Here is a 22542-nt window from a genome sequence, read left to right as displayed (position 1 = left end):
CCATGGTGCCCTGCAAATAGTTAGAGCTTAGATGAAAGTGAATAGCAGTTAGAGATGTTTCAGAAGGGTCTTCTGTTCAGGTACAGGTTGTATGGCCATTGGCTCAGAGCAGTGATGGATAACCTTTTAGAGACCGAGTGCCCAAACTTCATCCTCACACTGCACATGAGCCACTCCTTTACCCCAGACAGGGGAGGAAGGAAGTGCTCCCATTGGACTGTTGGGCAGAGGGACGGGGAAAGTGGAAAATGTCCTCAGGTACAGTGGAGAGGGGGAGGGGAGCAGCCCTCTCTGGCAAGTGTGCCATAGGTTTGCCAACATGGGCTTAGAGCTTATTCAGACATTGAAGAAACCAAGGTCAACCATTACATCCCAAGCCATCTGCAGTCATGCTGATTTTTGTCCTGCCATGAGAGTGAGGCTGATGACTTTGCACAACACTGCTCCACTTTGGTCCAATTCACTCTCAAGTCAAGGCATCACCAGTGATGTCATTTTGGTCCTCTTCAAGTGCAAAGGACAACAATCAGCAAGAGATTGGGTGAGATCACCTATGAGCTCCCTCCCAACATAACTTTGGGGATTCTGGGATACTAGAGCCAGACAGATATAATGGGGCTGGTTAGCCGTGCATCACCCATGATTCCTTCAACATGTAAAATCTAGAGAGATAGTGTGTAATTGGAAGTCTTGTGCCTTTGAACTACATTTCCCAGGAGCCCACTGACTTCCTGTCATTATGTGCTGACTTAGACAGGGGATAAATAAGGTGATCTTTCATGACTTGCACTCTGCTTCCTGTGGGCAACTATGGTGGAGTGGGCTGTTTGAACAGGTAGATTAGCCATGAACACATGGTTTTATTGTTACCTTTTTATTCCTTTATTTCTAGTGATTTTTAATAAATCTTATAAAATATACTATTTGAAATTAGTGTATATTCATTTTAATTTTTACAATGATAGCAATCACTGTTTTTGTTCTCTTTCCCTTTTATCTCCAATTTATTGTAATTTAAAAGTTAGTTATGTTTACAAGATCCACTGGAGAGACCAGTCTTCCAAAGGATCTCAGGGGTGAATGTGTAATTGGAAATCTTGTACCTTTGAACTACATCTCCCAGGAGCCCACTGACTTCCTATTGTTACATGCAGATGTAGACAGGGGGATAAATAAGGTGGTCTTCTGTGGCTAGCTCTCTTTGCTTCCTGTCAGCAACTGTGGTGGAGCAGGTTGTTTGAACAGGTAGATTAGCCATGGGCACATGGTTTTTATTTTGTTATCTTTTTATTCCTTTTTTCTAGTTGTTATTAATAAATTTTATAAAATATAATATTTGAAAGTATTATATATTAATTTTGATTTTTACAAGAGTCAGTTTATAGGTGTTTGCTGAGATCTGTTCTTGTTCAGAGCACTGGAGAGAATTACAAAGGGTAAAAAGGGTATCTTCTTGCAATTGGACAATGCATAATTTAGTTGAGAAAATGCATATTTCAAACAGTAGAAGATTTCTTAAGGAGTTGCCTCTGACTCAAAGGGGTTCAGTGATTTGCCTACAATGACACAGCTAATAAAGTAACAGAAACAAGACATAATAGCAACAATAATAATAATAACTGCATTTATACAGAATTTTAAGGGTTGCAATTTGCTTTATATCTCTCTTGATCCCCCTAACAGTCCTGTGGCATTCTATTATTGTCTCCATTTTACAGGTGAGGATGTTGAGGCTGAGAGAGATTTAGCAACTTGCCTAGGGTCATATAGCAAAGGAAGTGTTTCATGCAGGATTTGAACTCAGGTCTTCCTAACCCAAACCCAGTGATCTATTCAGAGCTTCTTGATTACAAATGCAGCACTCTATCCACTATGCTTATGTTGTCTCTCAGGGGTATATACATACTCATATTGCATGGGAAAAATACAAACAAATAAATAAATATTCATTAGAGATTTACTATGTGCAATGCACTATGTGAAGTGCCAGAGAGACAAATAGAAAAGTAAGACAGTCAAGCCCTCAGGGAATTCCCCTTCTAAAGGGGAAGACAACACCTATGGAAGGTTTTATATGCAAATCAGATGGAAAAGTCCCATGATCCTTAGGGGGCTGGTGCAAAGAAAACTGTAATGCCTCTTCATTAATGTCATTTCCATTGATAAAATCACATACATTTCTGATTTGAACCATTTGTCAAAGACTTTGGTAACAAGAACTATCTTTTCAGAGTCTTTAGTCTCTGTGACTGTAACACCTGCAGGAACAGGTGCCAGGGTGCATCTGACCAGCTGTTACTTCCAAGCACCATGGCTGTGGGGATGAGGCTGGAAGCACTGCTCTTCCCAAGACTTCTGAGTTCAGGGCTCTGGGTTGTTTCTTCAAGGTCAAGGCAATGGTGGATGGCCTGCACCCCCCAACGTTACCTGCTTCCTGTCTCTCCCCCAGGGGGCCTTGCTGCTTCAGCAGACCCATCTTCCTTGGACCCAGAGAAAATCTTCTCTGTTCACCAGCTCTTCCTCCAGAGAGTCCACAGGACGAGAGAACAGAAGGAAGAGTCGAGATGGACAATTGGGCTCTCTTTTAGCAGTAGTTTGAGCTTAATGAATATTAAAAAGAGCATCTGGAGCCTGAAAATCTTGGAATTCAAGATTGAAAAAGGTTTTAAGTGGTCTGTGCCTGCCTTCTTTCTTTCTTCTTCTCTTGTGTCTCTTTCTGTCTCTCTGTTACTCTGTCTTCTTCTCTCTCTTCAGATCTTATTGTTTCTGTCTTTCTGTTTCTTCCTCTATCTCTTTTTTTCTCTCCATATCATATTTCCATGTCTATCTCTGTCTCCATTCCCATCTGTGTGTGTGTCTCTCCCTCCCCTTCTGTCTCTCTCTGTCTCTTTCTCTGTCTGTCTCTCTTTCTTTCTGTCTGTCTGTCTCTCTCCCTCTCCCTGTCTCTCTATGTCTCTGTCTCTGTCTCTGTCTCTGTCTCTGTCTGTCTCTCACTCCCTCCCTCTCTCTCCCTCTCTCCCTCTTCCTCTCCCTGTCTCCCTCTCTGTCTCTCTGTTTATCTGTCTGTCTGTCTCTTTCTCTTTCTCTGTCTCTCTGTCTCTCTCTGTCTCTCTCTGTCTCTCTCTGTCTCTCTGTCTCTCTCTGTCTCTGTCTCTCTGTCTCTCTGTCTCCCTCTCTCTCTCTCTCTCTCCTCTGCCCATTGCACAAAGATTAGAGCAGGCTAAAGTATCTCATTATGGAGGAAATCCCATCTGAGTATCTCCTTCTAAAGATAATCCATATCCGTAGACCAACAATATGCTAGTTGACCAGTAAGGAGGGAAATAACAATTTGTTATCCAGAAACAGCTTCCTTTAGGGATTAAGTCATTGGCAAAGAGGGAAATTAATCAAGTCCTCAGGTCAATTACAATTCATCAGCCCAATGGCCATACATTCTACTAAAATCTCCTTAGGAAGGACCTTTCTTCAGCTAGGTGCCATGTAGCCAATAGGAAAGAAGGATTGGAAATGCAGCTTCTAATGAGGATTGCTGGCTCAGCTCCTGGGGAATGGTAGCTCCTTGGACAGCTTCCTGCAGACTCCCAGGCAGGCAAGTGTGCTGGTAAATGTTGGACAATTAGCTCTCTGGGGAAACAGACAAACAAAAGATATCCACAACACGCTTTTCAATCTGCCCTGCACTATTAACATTTTCCCATTACTTGCTTAAGTCTGGACAATCAACAAAACAATAATTCAAGCCCTGATTTGGGGAATCGCCAATTTTGCAGGTGCAAATGCACATAATAGAAATTGAACAACTGGCCCTCTCCTCAGCCAATAGGAGTCAGCTCCAGAATACCCCTGTTTTCAGAGGAAGAAAATGAAAATATCCTAGCATAGCCCGAAGTGATTTTCACAAAGTCAATAGCAAATTGGTGGCCAGAGATGGAACCAAAAGAAAAACTTCTGGGAGGTATCTTGGAATAATATAGAATGCTAGAAGTGGGGGGAATCTTGCAGAACTAAAGGGACCTTAGAACAGAGAATGTCAAAGATGGGAGAGAACTTAGAAGAAAGAATGTCAAAGCTAGAATGTTTTCTCATTTAATTCTCTGTTTTACTAAACACTAGCACAGTGTCTGACACATGCTTAATAAGTCCTTGTTGATCAGGACCTCTTAAAACCATGTTGAGCATCTCTAACAAGTTCTCTCCTAGTGAGTGGAATAATACCAAAGAGTCTTTTTTTTTTGCTCTGCAAATGACTAAGCTACATATGCAAATTTTGTTGCTCTTGTTCAATCATTTTAGTAATGTCTGACTTTTCCCAATCCCTTTTGGGGTTTAGTTGGCAAAGATACTAGAGTGGTTTGCCATTTCCTTCTCCAGTTTATTTTTCAGATGAGGAAACTGAGGCAAGCAGGGTGAAGTGACTTTCCCAGAATCACACAGATAGTATCCAAGACTGGATTTGAACTCAAGTCTTCCTGACTCCAAACCTGGCAGTATATCCACTGTGCCATCAAACTGCCTTAGTTTCCAATACCTCAACTATGCAGTTTGATCTCATTTCCCTCTTTGTTCAAGCTGCCTTAGAGTATCTTCCCCCACAAAAAAAAAAAAGTCATCTTACTCCAATATAGTAAATAGCTGAAAGAGAAGAATTTGCTAAGCTGTTCCTGTAGAGAAATGCATTAGATTATAAGCTCCTGGAGGGTAAGGATTACATCATTCTTCATATTTGCATTCCCAATTCTGTATCTGGCACACGCTTAATACATCTTTGTTAACTGAGACCTCCCAAATCATGCAAGAACAAGATGAAATGCTGACCATCCTGATCAAGCTCTCTCCTAGTGGGTAGAGCAGTGCCAAAGAGCCTTTTCTCTCACCCTACAAATGATCCGCCTATATGTCCCAACTTTGTTATTATTGTATAGCCCAGTGGAATTGCTCGTCAGCTTCAGGAGGTGGGAGGGAAGAGGGGAGGAAAGAACATGAATCTTGTAATCATGGAAAAATATTCTAAATAAATAAATCGATTGATTTAATTTTAAAAATAAAATATTGTTGTTGTCAGTCATTTCAGTCATGTCCAATCTTCATGACCCCATGTGGGGTTTTCTTGGCAAATATACTGGAGTGGTTGGTCATTTCCTTCTCCAGCTCATTTGACAGATGAGGAAACTGAGGCCAACAGGGTCACACAGCTAAGAGAGTGGAGTGGTTGACCATTTCCTTCTCTAACTCATTTGAGAGATGAGGAAACTGAGGCCAACAGGGTCACACAGGTAAGATACTGAAGTGGTTGGCCATTTCCTTCTCCAACTCATTTGACAAATGAGGAAACTGAGGCCAACAGGGTCACAGCTAAGATACTGGAGTGGTTGACCATTTCTTTCTCTAACTCATTTGAGAGATGAGGAAACTGAGGCCAACAGGGTCACACAGGTAAGATACTGAAGTGGTTGGCCATTTCCTTCTCCAACTCATTTGACAAATGAGGGAACTGAGGCCAACAGGGTCACAGCTAAGATACTGGAGTGGTTGACCATTTCTTTCTCTAACTCATTTGAGAGATGAGGAAACTGAGGCCAACAGGGTCACACAGGTAAGATACTGAAGTGGTTGGCCATTTCCTTCTCCAACTCATTTGACAAATGAGGAAACTGAGGCCAACAGGGTCAAACAGCTAAGATACTGAAGTGGTTGGCCATTTCCTTATCCAGGTCATTTTATAGATGAGGACCTAAAGCAAAGAGGGAGGATGCCTAGAAATTAGCACAGGAGAGTAGACAGCACCCTACAGATTTAATAGTCTTAGAACAAGAAGTTGGTGTGCCAGCAGAAGGTGATTTCTGAAACAACTTCTTGGAGAAAGTGGCCAATGCCTGGAGGATGAATTCAAGCCATGCCCTGGCTTACCAGAAGATATAGTCCTTGAATGAGTTGTTCCGTAGAGATCAGAGTGGAGTAGAAGGTTAAATGCTTTCTCAAAAGTCTCATAAAATGTTTTCTGTTTTGATATTTTAAGTATCAACTATGACCTAAGATTTATAGTCAGTCAATAAATATTTATTGAGTGCCTACTATGTGCTGGGCATTATGGCACATGCTTGGGGAAGAAAAGACAAAAAAAACAGTATCTACTCTCAAGAAGTTCATAATCTAATTGGGGGGGGGGGCAGTGTTGTGTGGAAACAACACATACACACAAAAGCTAAAAAGTAGATGATTTGGGAGGCTGATGCTGTCCTTGAGCTGACCGGAAAATAACAGGATCACTTGATCACTTCCCTGGAAGCCTTCCTTAAATGAAGGGTCTGGGCAAAGCTCTCTGATGTCTACCCTCCACCCTCTCCAGTCAGTGGAAGGGAAGGACTCCAGGGGCAGAGGTACCCAGGAGGCATAAAAGTCAGATTTGATGTCTTCTTGAACATCATTAGCGGCTGCTATATACCCTGAGTGTGGGGCAATGCTTCCATTTCTCATATAGGAAAAATAAATAGCTACCCCATACTGGATTCACCTTGTGCAGTAAGTACCTTTCTAGAAGAGACTTTGTTCATGCATTTTGGGGGAGACTCCAGAAAGCAGTGAAAGCTAAACTTTAAGAGATCTTCCCTGGGGTTCCAGAATGGGAATATAATGAACCAAAGGGTTTGAGAATAAGCAGATCCCCTCTTTTATTAAAAAAAATTTGTTTGTTTGTTGCATTAAAGTTTCCTGACTTGCTCCTCTGCCTGCACTAGGAAGGCATCATTTGGCATCATTTGGCATCAGTGGAATGGTCGACTTAACTGGAGATGAGGTGGTGGGCTGTCCCAATGGTCAATTTCTATGGTCATCTATTTTTCCTATTGACCTGGATTTCTTCGTTCCAAGGAAGGAGTCCATGGAAGAGGGGCATGTTAAGAGGAAGCATTTTGCAAACTTCAGAATGTCACAGAAATGAAGAAGATTATAAATCTGTCTTCTCTTGCAGGGAAGCTGCCAAGACTTCTGGTTCCTGCATCTCCCCATCATTCTTCCATCCCTGAGTGAATGCCTTTTCATGTCTAGGGGATCTGGAGAATAAAGCACATGAGCAAGCAATGGCTGAATAAATGGGCTGTAGAGAGCCTGTGACTCTCGGGTACTGAGACTCAGCCCTCATTCATTCCCTACTAGGGAGGGAATTGTGGGATTTAGAGTGAAAGCGACTTAAGAAATCATCCAGTTAAACCCCCTCATTTTACAGAGGAGGAAGCTGGGATTCATATATCTAAAATAACTTTCTAAAGGTTATTTCAGGCAGCCAAGCGATGCAATGTATAGACCCATCTTCTTTAGTTCAAATCTGGCCTCAGATATGTATTAGCTGTGGAACCCTTGGTAAACCACTTAACCCTGTTTGCCTCAGTTTCCTCATCTGTAAAATAAGATGGAGGATGAAATATCCAACCACTTTAGTGTCTTTTCCCAAAAAAAAAAATCCAAATGGTGTCATGAAGAGTTGGAAATGACTGAACAACAATAGTTTTTGAGCTAATGAGTAGTGAATCTGGAACTTGAACCCAGGTTTAGAGATGGAAGGGACATTTGCACTCAACTTGCCCAATGTCTATCACCCACCATTCTTGGAGGAGATGGCTGAGCTCTAGAGAGATTAAGTGACTTCTACAGCTGGAAGGAACCTCAGAGGCTTTGCATTACAGATGAGGAAACTGAGACACATCAGAGGTGGAAGGATTTGCTTAAATAGCAGAAATGGGATTTTAACATGGATCTTTTGACTGACTCTCAAGCCAATGCCTTTTAAGTAAGAGCAACTAGCACTGATCTAGCACTTTAAGGCATATAAAACATTTTGTAATGATCTCATTAGAGCCTAGCCCCAATCCCAGAAAGTAGGTGCTCTTATTAACCCCATTTTACAGATGCAGCTGATAGAGGTTAGTTAGGTGGTTTGCCCAGGGTCCTAGAGCCAGAGAGTGCCCAAGGCTGGATCTGAACTCGGGTCCTCCAGGTCCAGCCCTCTTTTATCCACACCAACAAGGGGCAGGGTAAGTATAAGCACCACCTCGTAGGGTTGTTCTGAAGAGCAAATGAGATGACATATAAAAATCTTATTAAAATTTCTGTATATAAAACCAGCTATTCTGTATCTTAAAACTCTATGTAAGTGTAAGCTATTATTATTGGAGGAGGTTTTCCTGTCTCTGTTCACTACGTGTCTGTGGCTGGTTTCTGCGATCCTATCGCCTCCTCGTTTCTTTTGCCTTCTTGGGGATCAGAGGATTATTTCCCTTCTTTTTGCTGGCAGGTTTGGAAAGGGGCTGCCCTGCTCACTGTTTCCCATCTGCAGACAAATGTTTCAAATCAAGGATCCTTTAAAAGATGCTTACTCCTTTCAAAGGGGGCCTCCTCTCTCCCTCTTCACCTCTCCCCTCCCCAACTGGCTTCCTGCTGGGGAGACAAGTGCCTTTAATAAACTGTTATTTATTTGGCTAAGCTGCCCCTTTGGAGTGTCTGGTTTCCTGCAAGGGAGATGAGTGTAACTTCCAGCAAGTTTTCCCCAAGGTGACTCCCACAAAGGGGCAAAGGTGACTCTTTCCTTAGTGTTTTCCATTTTTATTCTTGGAGAATGGAGACAGCCTGTGGAGAGAGGGCTGGATTTGAGGGTCAGAAGACGTGGCTTTGGATCTGAGCTCTTCAATTTACTATGTGTGTGACCTTAGACAAGTCACTCCCAAAGACTCAGTTTCTTCTTCTGTAAAAAAGGGGGAATTGCACAACATGGCCTCTAAGGTCCCTTCCAGATCTGAATTGATAAAACCTATGAACCTCCATTATTCAGGATTACTTGCTGCCAAAACCGCCTCCCTCCAGCCCTTCAGTCTTTGGAAATCCATCTCATTTGATGTCTGCTCCCCAATTCCCACAAACACACATCTTGGGCCCACAGGCATGCATTCGTGCCCACACAACTTATTTCTTCCCAGTAGACTCTGAGGGAAGATCAGGGTGCTATTTCCTCCATCCAAAGCAGAAGAGAATAAGAAGAGTGGAGTGTGGAGAAGCTTTTGGACAGGCTCCAAGTGAACGCTACAAGGACAGGGGCCAGGATTCTAGGAAAGGAATTAATAACTGATGTAGGGAGTACGTTGAGCTCACTGTCTCAGAGCCAGGCTGGCTACACCTCCTCCCAGAATTCTCAGAGATATCACGGAGGGGCTGCGGATAGCTTTTTCTATTCCTTGAGGCCCCCTTCTGCTGGGTTCCACCATTGTTAACTTCCCAGCTCTGTTTAAACAATTAGCACCAATTAACTTTGTTTAAACCCTCACCTTCTATCTTAGAACTGATACTGAGTATTGGTTCTGAGGCAGAAGAATGGTAAGGACTAGGCAATGGGGTGTAAGTGACTTGCCCAAGATCACACAGCTAGGAAGTGTCTGAGGTCAGATTTGAACCCAGTGAGCAAACTTACAGACATTATAATAATCAGTTATTATCATGGTCATCATTTCTAGGGCACATCTCTTGCCCACAACTATCTTGTGAAATTGGTAGAACAGTATAATCTCTACTCTACAGATGAGGAAATTAAGGCTCAGAGAAGTGAAGGGAGACTGTGGTTTACAAGAAAGAGAACTAGATTTGAAGTCTGAAGACCTGAATTCAGATCCTTGCTCTGTCACTCCTGTGTGACCTTAGAAAAAGACTCTCAACCTCTCAGGTAATCAGCTTCTTTTTTTTCTTTTTTTGGTAAAATAAGAGTTAAGTGTTGACTTCTAATAAATCAATCTGTCAGCAAGAGTTTATTCCATGCTTGTTATTTAATAAAGCAAGGAATTATACATATAATAGACTGTGATCACTATTAAGGAGCTTAGATTCTATAAGGTGACATCTAGCTCTTCCCCATGTCCAAAATGTTCTTTCTCTTCATTTCTGCCTTGATTTTCCTGGCTTCCCTTCAAGTCTTAGCCAAGATCCTATCATCATTCAGAAGACTTTCATATATATATATATATATATATACATATATATATATATATATATATATAGAGAGAGAGAGAGAGAGAGAGAGAGACAAAGAAAGAGAGAGAGACAGAGAGAGACAGAGACAGAGACAGAGAGAGACAGAGAGGGAGAGAGAGGGAGGGAGGGAGGGAGAGAGAGGGAAGGAGAGGGAGTTTGTTTATGGACTTATGCATTATCTCCTCTATTAGAGTGTGAGTTCCTTGAGAACAAATAGTTAGCATTTTTTGCACATCCCCAGTATTCACTAAAATGTGTCATGTTTAAAAAAAATATTTATTGACTGACTGGCTGATTAACTACAATTTATCCAAGGAAAGATACATGTTACTAGCCAACCCATATATAATTAGCAAAAGACTGCCTAAAAACCTGCAATACCATGAATGAACTGCTTTGTGCTTGATAGTTATTCTTGATACACATAATGGGAATATTTTCTTGGTTAATAGGAAGACTATGGAATTTGCATAAGAAATAGAACATTTTAGAACCTTCAGTCAGGAGGGAGGAAGTATTTTGTATCTGGAGCCTCAATGGGCAGAAATTACATATTCAAGGTCAAGTTCATGGGATATCTATCAAAGATATCCTATAGAAACAAAATGATTGGCAGCAGAGAACTTCAACACCCAACTCTCCCCAGCTTCTCTTTCTGGTGCTTAGCTGAGATTGCCTTTCTTATCTCTTCGCCCTTCCTTTGGTTTCTTAATAAACAATCTGTAACACTTAAAGTTGCCTTCCTAATTAGATGTCCCCCTTCTAGTTTTCACCACTTTCCTCCTAGGTAAATATACCTTTCCTTTTCTTTTAAGCCACGAGGCAGTGACAATTTCTTTTCATTCACAGCCACCCTTAACAGGGCATTGAGAAAGTGTTAAACTCTTTCAGTGAAAAGCAGTTCTCCTAAGCCAAAGATCTGTCCAGTTTCTCAAATTTGCAAAAAATAGGTGATTCTGGTTAGTCTAATTAGCTCCAAGCCATTTCTCATGGCAAAGCATAAGTTCATAGAAAAAGAAGAAAAGAAGAAAAAAAATCAGATGCAGTCTGTCTTTCTCTGACTTTCTCCTATGAACTAGGGAAGTCTAAGAAGAATGAAGAGCAACTGGACAGACATCCCCAAAAGCATCCCCTTTTCCCAAACTGTAGATAGAATGAGAGTGTACATCAGATGCAATGAACTCTTCCAACATACTTCCAGAACCTGAGTTAGCTTTAATTCAGCCAATCAGCAAAATAATATCTCTCTTCCAATCAGCAAATTCCCAGCAAAGCACTTAAACGTCTGCTGCCTCAGCTGGCAAAGTTCTTCATCTTCTGGCCCTGGTTTCTCCTGGCTCCTCCTGCACTCAGTTTACTCTCCACCTTTCTCTTTCTGCTTCTTCTATAGCTTCTTTGCAAAGCTTCTGCTCTGGCTTCTTTCTTGGTGTCTCTATTTCCTAAAGCCTCAAATCAGAGACTCCTGGTGCTCAGTGATTCATCTTTACTTTATGAGATAAAACTCCTACTTCTTATCAGCTATCAGCCCCCTAGTTCTTATCTTTCTCTAGCCTCCAAGCACTTGTTTGCTTTTCAATGTGTCAGTTATAACATTTCAAACTCTTGCAAATGAATTGATGGACCGTGATGCCCTGTGGCCATTGTTACTTCAGTCATCACCCTGCCTTCAAACAAGTCTTCTCAGCATATTCACCGGAGAAACAGTTGTCTACCTGGTCCTAACAACAGTTCACATCTTTCTTCACCATTTGATCTGAGAGACTCTTGTTTCTTAACAAGCTGATTTTATCAATTCTCCTTATACAAACATTCTTTCTCTGTCCCTTTCCTCAACCAACCCTTCCACGTACAGAAGGGGCAGTACCTTACAGAAGTATTTAATTCAAGATGCATTTATTAATCACCTACTATGTGCAATCTACTTTTCTCCAAACTGCCTTCCCATGGCTATGTGGGTGCTGAGGAGGCCACCATGGGGTCAACAGGAAAGAGGGTTGAGCAAGATGGCATGAATAGGAGTCATTGATTGATTGACAGCTCAGAAACCAGTCCTGGGTGGTACCTGGAGCCCACAGTGGCCATCAGAGGACATTTCCAGAAGGGGCATCTGGTGGGGTGGGGCATCTGGTTTCTGGGCCACCAGGCAGAAGCCAGGCCCCAAGGGGCACCTCTCTCCATGACCCCTTTCACCTCCTCTTGTTCTGATCTTTATTGGGCCGTCTGCCTGAGAGCATCAAAGGTAGACGCAGGCCCGCGATTTGTCCGACAACAGCTCCATAAAAATGTAATTGCCCCATAACCCTGCTGTCTGCAAAACAAACCATCTTCCTGTTTCTTCTCCCATAAAAGAGCATTTGACAGGCCTGCTCCATCAGCTTATAAAACCTGGGGAGAGGTGGCTTAGGCTACCCTGGCAAGAGACCCCAAGGGGAAAGTCAGAGGTGGAGAGAAACACACCTCTGACCCTCCGGCTTATAGTCAGCTTCAAAGTCACAGTCAGACTGCCCTGGGTGAGGAGGCAAGAGCTCCAGCTCCAGAAAGGGGGGCTGGGCAAGCCCCTTGCTGAATGGGGTTCCCTTCCTCTCTTCCTGGCCCCAGAGGGCACAATGAGAAGCAACCTAAGTAGCACAAACCAGACCTGGAGTAGCTGAATGGCCCTAGATAAGTCACTTAACCTCTGGGTTTCCTCTTTGGTAAGATGAGGACAAGAGCTGCACCTGCCTCCCAGTATGGATATAAAGATTAAAGAATATGATATTTGGAAAGTGCTTTGCCAGCCTTACAATGCTATGTAAAGGCTAGCCGGCGTTATTATTCATCACAGACGAGCAAATTTAGAATTGCTATAAGGAAATATTTCCTAGCCATCCCGCAGTGAAAGAGCCTTTGGAGGGAGCAGCTTCCACTATTCCTCATCTGAGATTCTTAAGCAAAGGCTAGGTGACTGGCTTGTCATGTATAGACTGGACTAGACAGGCCTCCACTCTGAAATTCTGTGATTCCCAGGCTCTGAGGGCTGACTTTCTTGCCTGCCTCCATTTCCCTGCTAGATGATGACCTGGACAAGTCCAACCCCCCAACCCCCGATTTATTAAGTGCCTAACAGTGTGCCAGGCATTGTACCATGTGCTGGGAACACAATTAATAAAAAGACAGTCCCTGCCCTCAAGGAGCTTACAATGGAGGAGACAATGTCCAGGTGGATGTGTGTTGTGTCACTGTTTAGTTGTTTCATTTATGTCTGACTCTCTGTAATCCCATTAAGGGTTTTTTTAAGGTAAAGATTCTAGAGCGGTTTGCCTTTTCCTTCTCCAGCTCTATTTACAGATGACGAAACTGAGACAAACAGGGTTAAGTGACTTGCCCAGGGTTGCATATCCAGTAAGTATCTGAGGCTGGATTTGAACTCAGGAAGATGAATCGTCCTGCTTCCAAGCTCAGTATTCTAACTTATGTATCACTTTGCCACTCCCCCCTCTCTCCCTTTCTCTCTCTGTCTCTGTCTCTGTCTCTCTCTCTGACTCTGTGTGTGTGTCTCTCTCCCTCTCTATCTGTCTATATCATCCATCCATCCATCTATCTATCCATACTTTTGTTCATTTGTCCATCCATCTGTCCATTTGTCTGTCTATCTATCTGTCTACTCATCCATCCTTTTGTCTATCTGCCCATTCATCTATCTGTCTACCTATCTATCCATCTATCCATCCATTTCTCTCTCTCCATTCATCTATCTGTTTTTCTGTCTATATATCTATCTATATCTATCATCCATCCATCTGTGTATCTATCGATCCATCCTTTTGTTCATCTGTCCATCCATTCATCTATCCATCTCTCTACCTATCTATCCATCTATCCATCCATTTCTCTCTCTCCATTCATCTATCTGTTTTTCTGTCTATATATCTATCTATATCTATCATCCATCCATCCGTGTATCTATCGATCCATCCTTTTGTTCATCTGTCCATCCATCCATCTATCCATCTCTCTACCTATCTATCCATCCATCCATCTATCCATTTCTCTCCATCCATCTATCTGTCTTTCTGTCTATATATCTATCTATATCTACTATCATCCATCCATCCATCCTTCTATCTTTATCCATTCATCTATCTATGTGTCTAATGATCTTTTATTTCTCTATATATGTACATTACATATGTGTGTGTATCTGTGTAAGCATATATACAAATATATAGCAAATAAACACAAAGCAGTGTAGGGCTGGAGGTCACCAGGAGCCTGAGGAATCTGCAAAGTGGGACTGGCTGGTCCTCTCGGTAAATAGAGAGTCTAGCACCGAGGGAGCCTGGTCTGAGCTGGGCAAACTTGTGAAACAGGACCAGCTCCCACATTCTGCCCAAAGGGGATAAGCTTTAGAGCCTGGACTCTGGGGGAATCAGAGGGAGGCATCTTCCCATCCTAGGTTAAGGGTCGTTGCCAGAAAGCCTGGTAACACCTAACTGAGTCAGCCTAAAGATGGGGCAGGCTACGGCTGGCCACTGAAGAGCAAGCTCAAAGGAGTTGACCCATCTAGTGGAGATGCTCTCTCCTGTGAAGAGTCCAGTGACTGACCAGCCCATCCTGCTTGGTCCAGCAGCTGTCAAACCTAGTGAAGGGTCAGCCCAGCAGCTAGGTTCAGCAGTGTATTAACCTATCCACTATAGAGAATGTGCCCATTGAGGAAAAAGTCCAACTGAGAAGCAATCAATAAGTCATCATTCATTAAATGCTTACTATGTGCTAGACTTACTATGTGCTAAGTGCTAGAGATGCAAAGAAAAGCAAAAGATAGTTCCTGCCCTCAAGGAGCTTATAGTCTAATGCGAGAGACTCATCCATCACTGACTGTCCACTCTGAAGTAAACTTCCTGAGTTCTCTGGAAATAGAAAGAATCTAAAGCTCTGCTGTTTCGGGGATATGAATTGCCTTGGCCATGTGTGTTCCCTACACATGTGCCTCCCTCACCGCCATTTTTTCCTAGTTCTATGGTCAATTTCTCCACCCCCTCCTATACTCTGTATTTGTGAGATGACATATCCAGGCTTGGGGGGAATCCTTTGTTCTTGCTCTGGCATTGGAGCCAATGTCTTTTCCAAAAAGTAAACAGAGGGGTACATTTTTTAATTGTTCCAGATTACACGTCAATTAACTACAATTTTCGAGATTCATTTTCTGACATTTTGCAGTCCATGTTCTCTCTCTCCTTTTCGTCTTCTCCTGTCCCCAAGAAGGGAGGCAATATGCTATAGGTTATGCATGCATCCATTATCGTAGAATGCATATTTTCCTGTTCCCATGTTAGGAAACAAGACACATATCACTAAGGAAAGAGAAAAATTCATGGAGGAGATAAGGTGAAGAATGGTACGTTTCAATGTGCATTCAGACTCCCTCTGCCCCTTCTTTGGCAGTAGATAAAAGTTGGGGGTCCATGAGCTACAGCATTAAAATGATAGTCACCCACAGAGTTATTGCTACTGGGCCCTCAACCCAACAATGCCAGTGAGGGTTATTATTCAGTGGGATCTGACTCTTCAGCATCCCATGGACCCATATTTAGCCTTTGGGGTTTTCTTGGCAAAGATACTGGAGTGGCCTGCCATTTCCTTCTCCAGTGGATTAAGGTGAACAGAGGTTAAATGACTTGCCCAGGGTCACACAGCTAATAAGTGTCTGAGGCTGGATTTGAACTCACATTTTCCTGACTGCAGATCCAATGCTCTATCCACTGAGCCCCCCAGATACCAAGAAGATGCTTCCTGCAAAACAAGGGATTTGGACTAGATGGCCTCTAAATATCTCTTTAAATTCTAGTCCTATAATCCTATTAGCCTGGTTCCCCATCCTAAGTTGTTCATCTCCTCCCCCTTCTTGTCTATATGCATTTTCTATCTATTCAGCATAAGAGCTCCGTGAGAGTAGGGATCATGTCATTTTTGCCTTTGTGTCCTAAGGGTTTAGCACCTTTAGGGCAGCTAAGTGGCACAGTGGATAAAGTGCCCAGCCTGGAATTAGGAAGACTCATTTTCATGAGTTCAAATCCAGCTTCAGACACTTACTAGTATTTGACCCTGGGTGAATCAACTTTGCCCTATCTGCCTCAGTTTCCTTTTCTGTAAAATGAGCTGGAAAAGGAAATGGCAAACCACTCCAGTAACTTTGCTAAAAAATAGACATGACTGAAAGACAACCGAACAACAACAAAATGTTTGTTGACTTGAATTAGATTGAAACAAGGAAATAGAATATAGATTCTTCTATCGCCAGCCAAAAAGAATAAATGAATGGATCATAAGGCAGCTGACTCAGTAACAATGGGGCAGCAATCTCCGGGACCTGAAAGCAGGGGTGGTTCTCCAAAACCAGACACAGTAACTTTCCATTCATTTGGAGTCTGGGGAAGGAATTTTCTGAAGAGCTAGGATCCACTGAGTGTTTCTCAATTCATTCAATTTTCTTCATGGCTTCATTAAACTCAGTCAATAAGACGAGTTATTTAAGCAAATGGATAAAGGCCATTTATTATTTAGTGTTTTCTATTTGATGAGGGCTTACCCATTATTTATTCCTCTTGCCCAGAGCCCTGCATTGTTCATTACTACCATCAGAAGCCTTTGTCAATGATTATGCACCCAGATGACCATATACCATTTCAGAAAGATTAGCTGTCTCCAGGTTGCCAAAGAAGAGACTGAGGCTTGGAGAGATTGACTTCCATTTCCCATATGAGGAGCTGGAGGAACGGAGAGCTTTATTCTCACTTCCAGAGTAAAGGATCAGACCAACAGACCCAAAGAGTCTGGGGCAAGTGGACATCTGTCTCCATTTTGTAAATGAGAATTTAGAACAGCGTTAAGGGACCTGCTCCAAATCATCCAGTAATAAGTCACAAAATGCTGGCTGCAATTTATAAACAAGCAAACAACAAAAACAATTCATTAGTCCTGTTAAGTGTTTACCTCTTCATTTTCAGGAGGGATCTTAAATGAGAAGTGATGCTTTAAGAAGTAAAAAAACACCCAGTAATAAAGTAGATCACAAGGGACAGCTAGGTGGCTCAGTGGATTGAGAGCCAGAACTAGAAATGGGAGGTCCTGGGATCAAATTTGACTTCAGACACTTCCTAGCTGTGTGACCCTGGGCAAGTCACTTAACCCTCATTGCCTAGCCCTTACCACTATTCTGCCTTGTAACTGGTAATATAGATTCTAAGACAGAAGTTAAAGTTTAAAAAATACATAGCAGGTTATAGATCACACTTTTTAGCACATAAAGACTATCTAGTATAATCCTTCTATTTTATTGTTCAGTCATTTTTCAGTCCTGTCTGACTCTTCATGACCAAATTTAGAGTTTTCTTGGCAAAGATACTGGAGTGGTTTGCCATTTCCTTCTCCAGATCATTTGACAAATAAAGAAACTGAGGCAAACAGAGTTAAGTACCCTGTGCATTTGGTGTTTTCTTGGCAAAGATATTGGAGCAGTTGGCCATTTCCTTCTCCACTCATTTGACAGATAAGGAAACTGAGGCAAATAGAGTTAAGTACCTTGTCCATTTGGTGATTTCTTGGCAAAAATACTGGAGTGGTTGGCCATTTCCTTCTCCAGATCATTTGACAAATAAAGAAACTGAGGCAAACAGAGTTAAGTACCCTGTGCATTTGGTGTTTTCTTGGCAAAGATATTGGAGCAGTTGGCCATTTCCTTCTCCACTCATTTGATAGATAAGGAAACTGAGGCAAATAGTTAAGTACCTTGTCCATTTGGTGATTTCTTGGTAAAAATACTGGAGTGGTTGGCCATTCCCTTCTCCAGCTCATTTGACAAATAAAGAAATTGAGGCAAACAGAGTTAAGTACCTTGTCTATTTGGTGATTTCTTGGCAAAGATACTGGAGCAGTTGGCCATTTCCTTCTCCACTCATTTGACAGATGAGGAAACTCAGGCAAACAGGTAAAGTGACTTGCACAGAGTCACAGAGCCAGTAGGTATCTGAGGTTGGATTTGAACTCGAGTCTTCCTAACTCCAGACCCAGTATGCTATCCATCATGCTACCTAGCTGCCCCCTACCTATGTCCAAAAAACTCTTATTTCATTTGGCCCTCTGAGACTATCACCTCTCAATCAGGAGGCAAGGAATGGGCTTTCTCATGGGTTCTCTGAAATCCCAGTTGATCATTGCATTGATCAGAACACCTTATGTGTACCTTTTTTAAATCCCTATGTTCCATCTTGAAATCCATACTTAAATATTGGTGCTAAAGGCAGAAGAGCAGTAAAGCCTAGGCAATAGGGGTTAAGTGACTTGTCCAGGGTCACATAGCTAGGATGTGTCTGAGGCCAGATTTGAACCTAGGACCTTTTGTCTCTAGGCCTGGCTCAGAAGCCACCTAGCTGCCCTCATTGGTACCTTTCTAAACTACAATAGGACCAGCTAAGTGATACAGTGGATAAAGTTCCAGGCTGCAAAGTCAGAAAGATCTTAATTCATTTTAAAAGTGTGTGATCCTGGACAAGTCATTTAAATTTCTTTGCCTCAGTCTCTTCATCTATAAAATGAGCTGGAGAAGGAAATGACAAATCACACCAGTATCTTTGCCAAGAAAATCCCAAATGGGGTCTCAAAGAATTAGACAGAATTGGAATAATTAAGCATCAACAACAAAAGCTACAATAGCTCACTCTACTCCCTTGTAGGGGGGTCTTGCCCTTATTAGAATACATGATCTTTTAGGGCAGATTCTCCCTTTGGTTTTATATTTGTATCCCCAGAGCTTAGAACATAGTAATCATTTAATAAATGCCTTTTCATTATTCATTGATTGATTGATTGATTATAAATGATTCAATTCATTCATTCATTCATCAAACATCTCCCACTTTTGTCATTTCGTTTTGTCACTCTATTTTCTGGGTCTCGTTTTCTTCATTTGAAGGTGATGCTTCTTTCAGCTCCAAATGGGCAATCCAATGGTTCCATGTGGGTGGGAGAGGAGGAGGAGGAGAAATCATGGTCCAATAAGACCACATGGAGATGAAGGGCATTTCCATTGGGTTTTAAAACTCATCGGTCTTAATGCCATCAATCAGCATTCATGAGTCAAAGAGGGGGGAGTCTCCCATCCTTTCCATCAAATTCTTCATATAATTAGTTTTTAGAAAACCCTTTGAAATCCCATCCCCAGATGGAGCCTCCCTGAGGTGCCCCCTACCCTCCTAGCAGTCTGATTGCTCCTGGGCACACTTAGTCTTAAGCCAGCCCCCGATTTGCAGCAGTTTCTAGAAGGGAGTGCGCCATTCAGGAATGCAAGGACAGGAGGCTTGAAAAGTCCTAAGCATCCCTTCCTTGGTGGATGGGTCTCGCCCAAAATGTTTCATCTCTGAGAAACATGGGCCACTGGCTCATCTCTTCTCCATGGACATTTCTCCTCCATCTCCCAACTCCAAGCATGGCTGCTGTGCATTACTTGGAAATATGGAGGGCCCAAGTTTCATGGGTCTGGGATCCAGAATCTGAAATCCTTTGAGAATGTCTCAGCAGGCATCCTAGCATGAGCCCCTCGATGGGTCCCCCCAACCCCTAGCCCCAGCCCCTGCCCTCTGGCCATGTTTGACTCTGTAATTCACCTGCCTTTGGAGACCTGCAAAATCTCACCTGTCATAGCCCTGCTGATGAACAGGGATAGAAGGGAGTCCTAAGGGGGGAGATGACTGTCTTTCATCTGAGTGATGAACTGCCAGCCTGTCAGAACGATGGACCATTTGTACTGTGCCGAGACACGTCGAAGTTGCTGGAGCTGGGTGTGGGGAAGGAAAGAAAGTCAGGGGATGGGGGGTGGGGAGGGAGGAGAGGCTGGTCTCTATTCTCCCCATTGGAAATTGACCAAGGGTATTTCCCATTTGGTGGAAGGTCCCTGGGGTCCTCCGGGCAGGGTCAGCAACCCTAGCATGAGGGAACATCACCTAACCAGTGTGTATGATGGAAAGAGCACACGTATGTCTGTAAGTGGGGACATGTCAGCCTGAGGCAGGAAGGAGGATCGAAGATCAGCTGCATGTTAACTGATCACTGAGTATTCATGGGATCATAACTTTATAGCCAGAAGGAAGCTCAGAGGCCATTCAGCCTAACCCCTTCATTTTACATATAGGGAAACTGAGACAGAAAGATTAAATATCATACCCAAAGGGAGATGGGTAGAAAGTTGCAGGGACAGAAAACTCCATCTTATGAGTACTGATTCAGTGTTATTGGTTTTTATACTCAAGGGCAGCTAGGTGACCCAGTGAATAGAATGCTGGCCCTGGAGTCAGGAGGACCTGAGTTTCAATCTGGCTTCAAATACTGACTAGTTGGGTGACCCTGTACAAGTCATTTAATCCTGTTTGCCTTGGTTTCCTTATCTGTAAGATGATATGGAGAAAGAAATGGCAAACCACTTCAGCATCTTTGCCAAGAAAATGACAAATGAACAAGTAACTTTACCTGTTTGCCTTGGTTTCCTTATCTGCAAAATGAGCTGGAGAAGAAAATGACACACCATTCCAGTATCTCTGCCAAGAAAAAGCCAAATGGACAAGTCACTTAATCTTGTTTGCCTCAGTTTCCTCATCTGCCAAATGAGCTGGAGAAGAAAATGGCACACCATTCCAGTATCTCTGCCAAGAAAATGCCAAATGGACAATGGACAAGTCACTTGACCTGTTTGCCTCAGTTTCCTTATCTGTCAAATGAGCTGCAGAAGGAAATAGCAAACCACTCCAGCATCTTTGCCAAGAAAACTCCAAGCAGGCAAGTCACTTAACGCTGTTTGCCTCAGTTCCCTCATCTGCCAAATGAGCTGGAGAAGAAAATGGCACACCGTTCCAGTATCTCTGCCAAGAAAATGCCAAATGGGCATGTCACTTAACCCTGTTTGCCTCAGTTTCCTCATTTGTCAAATGAGCTGGAGAAGGAAAGGGTGAACTACTCCAGGGTCTTTGCCAAGAAAACCCTAAATTTGGTCATGAAGAGTCAGACAGGACTGAAAAATAACTGAAGTACAAAATATGAAATCAGACAAGTCAACTAAGGTTAGGGGTCCTCAGTTTACTTGTTTATAATATGAAAGGATTATACTAGATAGTCTTTATGTGCCAAATAGTGGGACCTATGACCTGCTATATATTTTAAACTCTTACCTTCTGTCTTAGAATCTATATTAAGTATCATTTCCAAGGCAAAAGAATGATACTCACCCTGCCCTCAAGGAATTTGGGTTCTCTTAAATTAGATCATGCAAACAGGCAAAGAAATCTAAAATAATCTGAAGAGGGAAAGAAAGAATTAGGGAGACCATTGAAATAATTAATTGGAATGTGTATTAGAAAGGATAAAGCCATATTCAAATATAGTGTCATAATAATAATTATTGCTGATTTTATAAAAGGTGAGGGAGCTAGGCAGCTCAGTGGATAGAGAGGAGCTGGGTTCAAATCTGCCCTCCAAATCTTCCTAGCTATATGACCCTGGGTAAGTCACTTAACCCCAATTACTTAGCCCTTCCCCCCTTCTGTCTTAGAGATATTACTAAGATAGAAAATAGGGCTTAAAATAATAATAATAATAATCATGGCCTAGAACACAAGCAATGGGGTTCAGTCTTGGTGACATCATCAGCAAACAACCCACAAATCGCTCTTTGGCTTATGCCTCAGCCAGGATTTCTACTGGAAATGTCAGAACTTGACCTGGATTACTAATGAAGCCCATGTCCACCTGTCTGGTTCCTCAGGCTTTCATCATTCTAAGGAATGGTTTGGTTTCTTCTTGATCTAGTCTAGAAACTTCTATTCTCTCCATAAAGCTTGGTCCAGGACTTTTTACACTCATGGATTTCCCCTCTAAGAACTCTCTCCTACTCTAAGAGTTCCTTCCTAGTATGTGAGGACACTCGATAGCAGGGTGATCCTGGCAAGTCATTTAACCTCTGCCTGCCCCAGTCACCATCTAAAACCTACCTCCTAAATGAGATAACATTGAGATAATATTAAATATTAAATGAGATAATATTAAAGTACTTTGATCATCTGAAAACACTACACAAATACTAGTTATTATTATTATTGTTTAAAAACTATTATTGGATCAATAATAGGCATCCATACAGATTTTCAGGGTCTGGTCACTAATACAACTGCACAAATGAAATCTGTTATGTTTAGATTAATACTGTGGCCACCATAAAGATGACTTTTGATACATAATCATCTTCTAAAAATCTTAGCCCATTTTGTAAAAGCCTAATAAGAACTCAGCAGTAAGGGGGTGTCTGGGTCACTCAGTGAATTGAGAGTCAGATCTAGGGACAGAAGGTCCTGGATTCAAATTCGACCTCGGACTCTTCTTAACTGTGTGACCCTGAACAAGTCACTTAACCCCTATTGCCTAACCCTTATAACTCTTCTGCCTTGGAACTAATACACTGTACTGCTTCTAAGATGGAAGATAAAAGTTAAAAAAAAAGACTAAAGTAGT

General features: G+C 42.3%; 1 long non-coding RNA gene across 2 annotated transcripts; it reads right to left on the bottom strand.

The window, feature by feature from the left end:
- Nucleotides 1-1335: 1335 nt before the first annotated feature.
- LOC103100998 (uncharacterized) lies at nucleotides 1336-22523 on the bottom strand. Of its 2 annotated transcripts, none has more exons than XR_465988.2 (3): nucleotides 20512-22523; nucleotides 19681-19822; nucleotides 1336-7052 (listed from the first exon to the last, which is right to left on the bottom strand). It is a non-coding gene; the product is annotated as an uncharacterized LOC103100998 (long non-coding RNA). The 2 variants fall into 2 exon arrangements; XR_008917303.1 differs by having other exon boundaries at nucleotides 1336-3627; nucleotides 20512-22515.
- Nucleotides 22524-22542: the final 19 nt, after the last annotated feature.

The sequence above is a fragment of the Monodelphis domestica genome, chromosome 3 (assembly GCF_027887165.1).
Source record: "Monodelphis domestica isolate mMonDom1 chromosome 3, mMonDom1.pri, whole genome shotgun sequence".
Lineage (NCBI taxonomy): Eukaryota > Metazoa > Chordata > Mammalia > Didelphimorphia > Didelphidae > Monodelphis > Monodelphis domestica.
The sequence above is the reverse complement of the archived record's forward strand: the minus strand, read 5'-3'. Positions and strand labels throughout refer to the sequence as shown.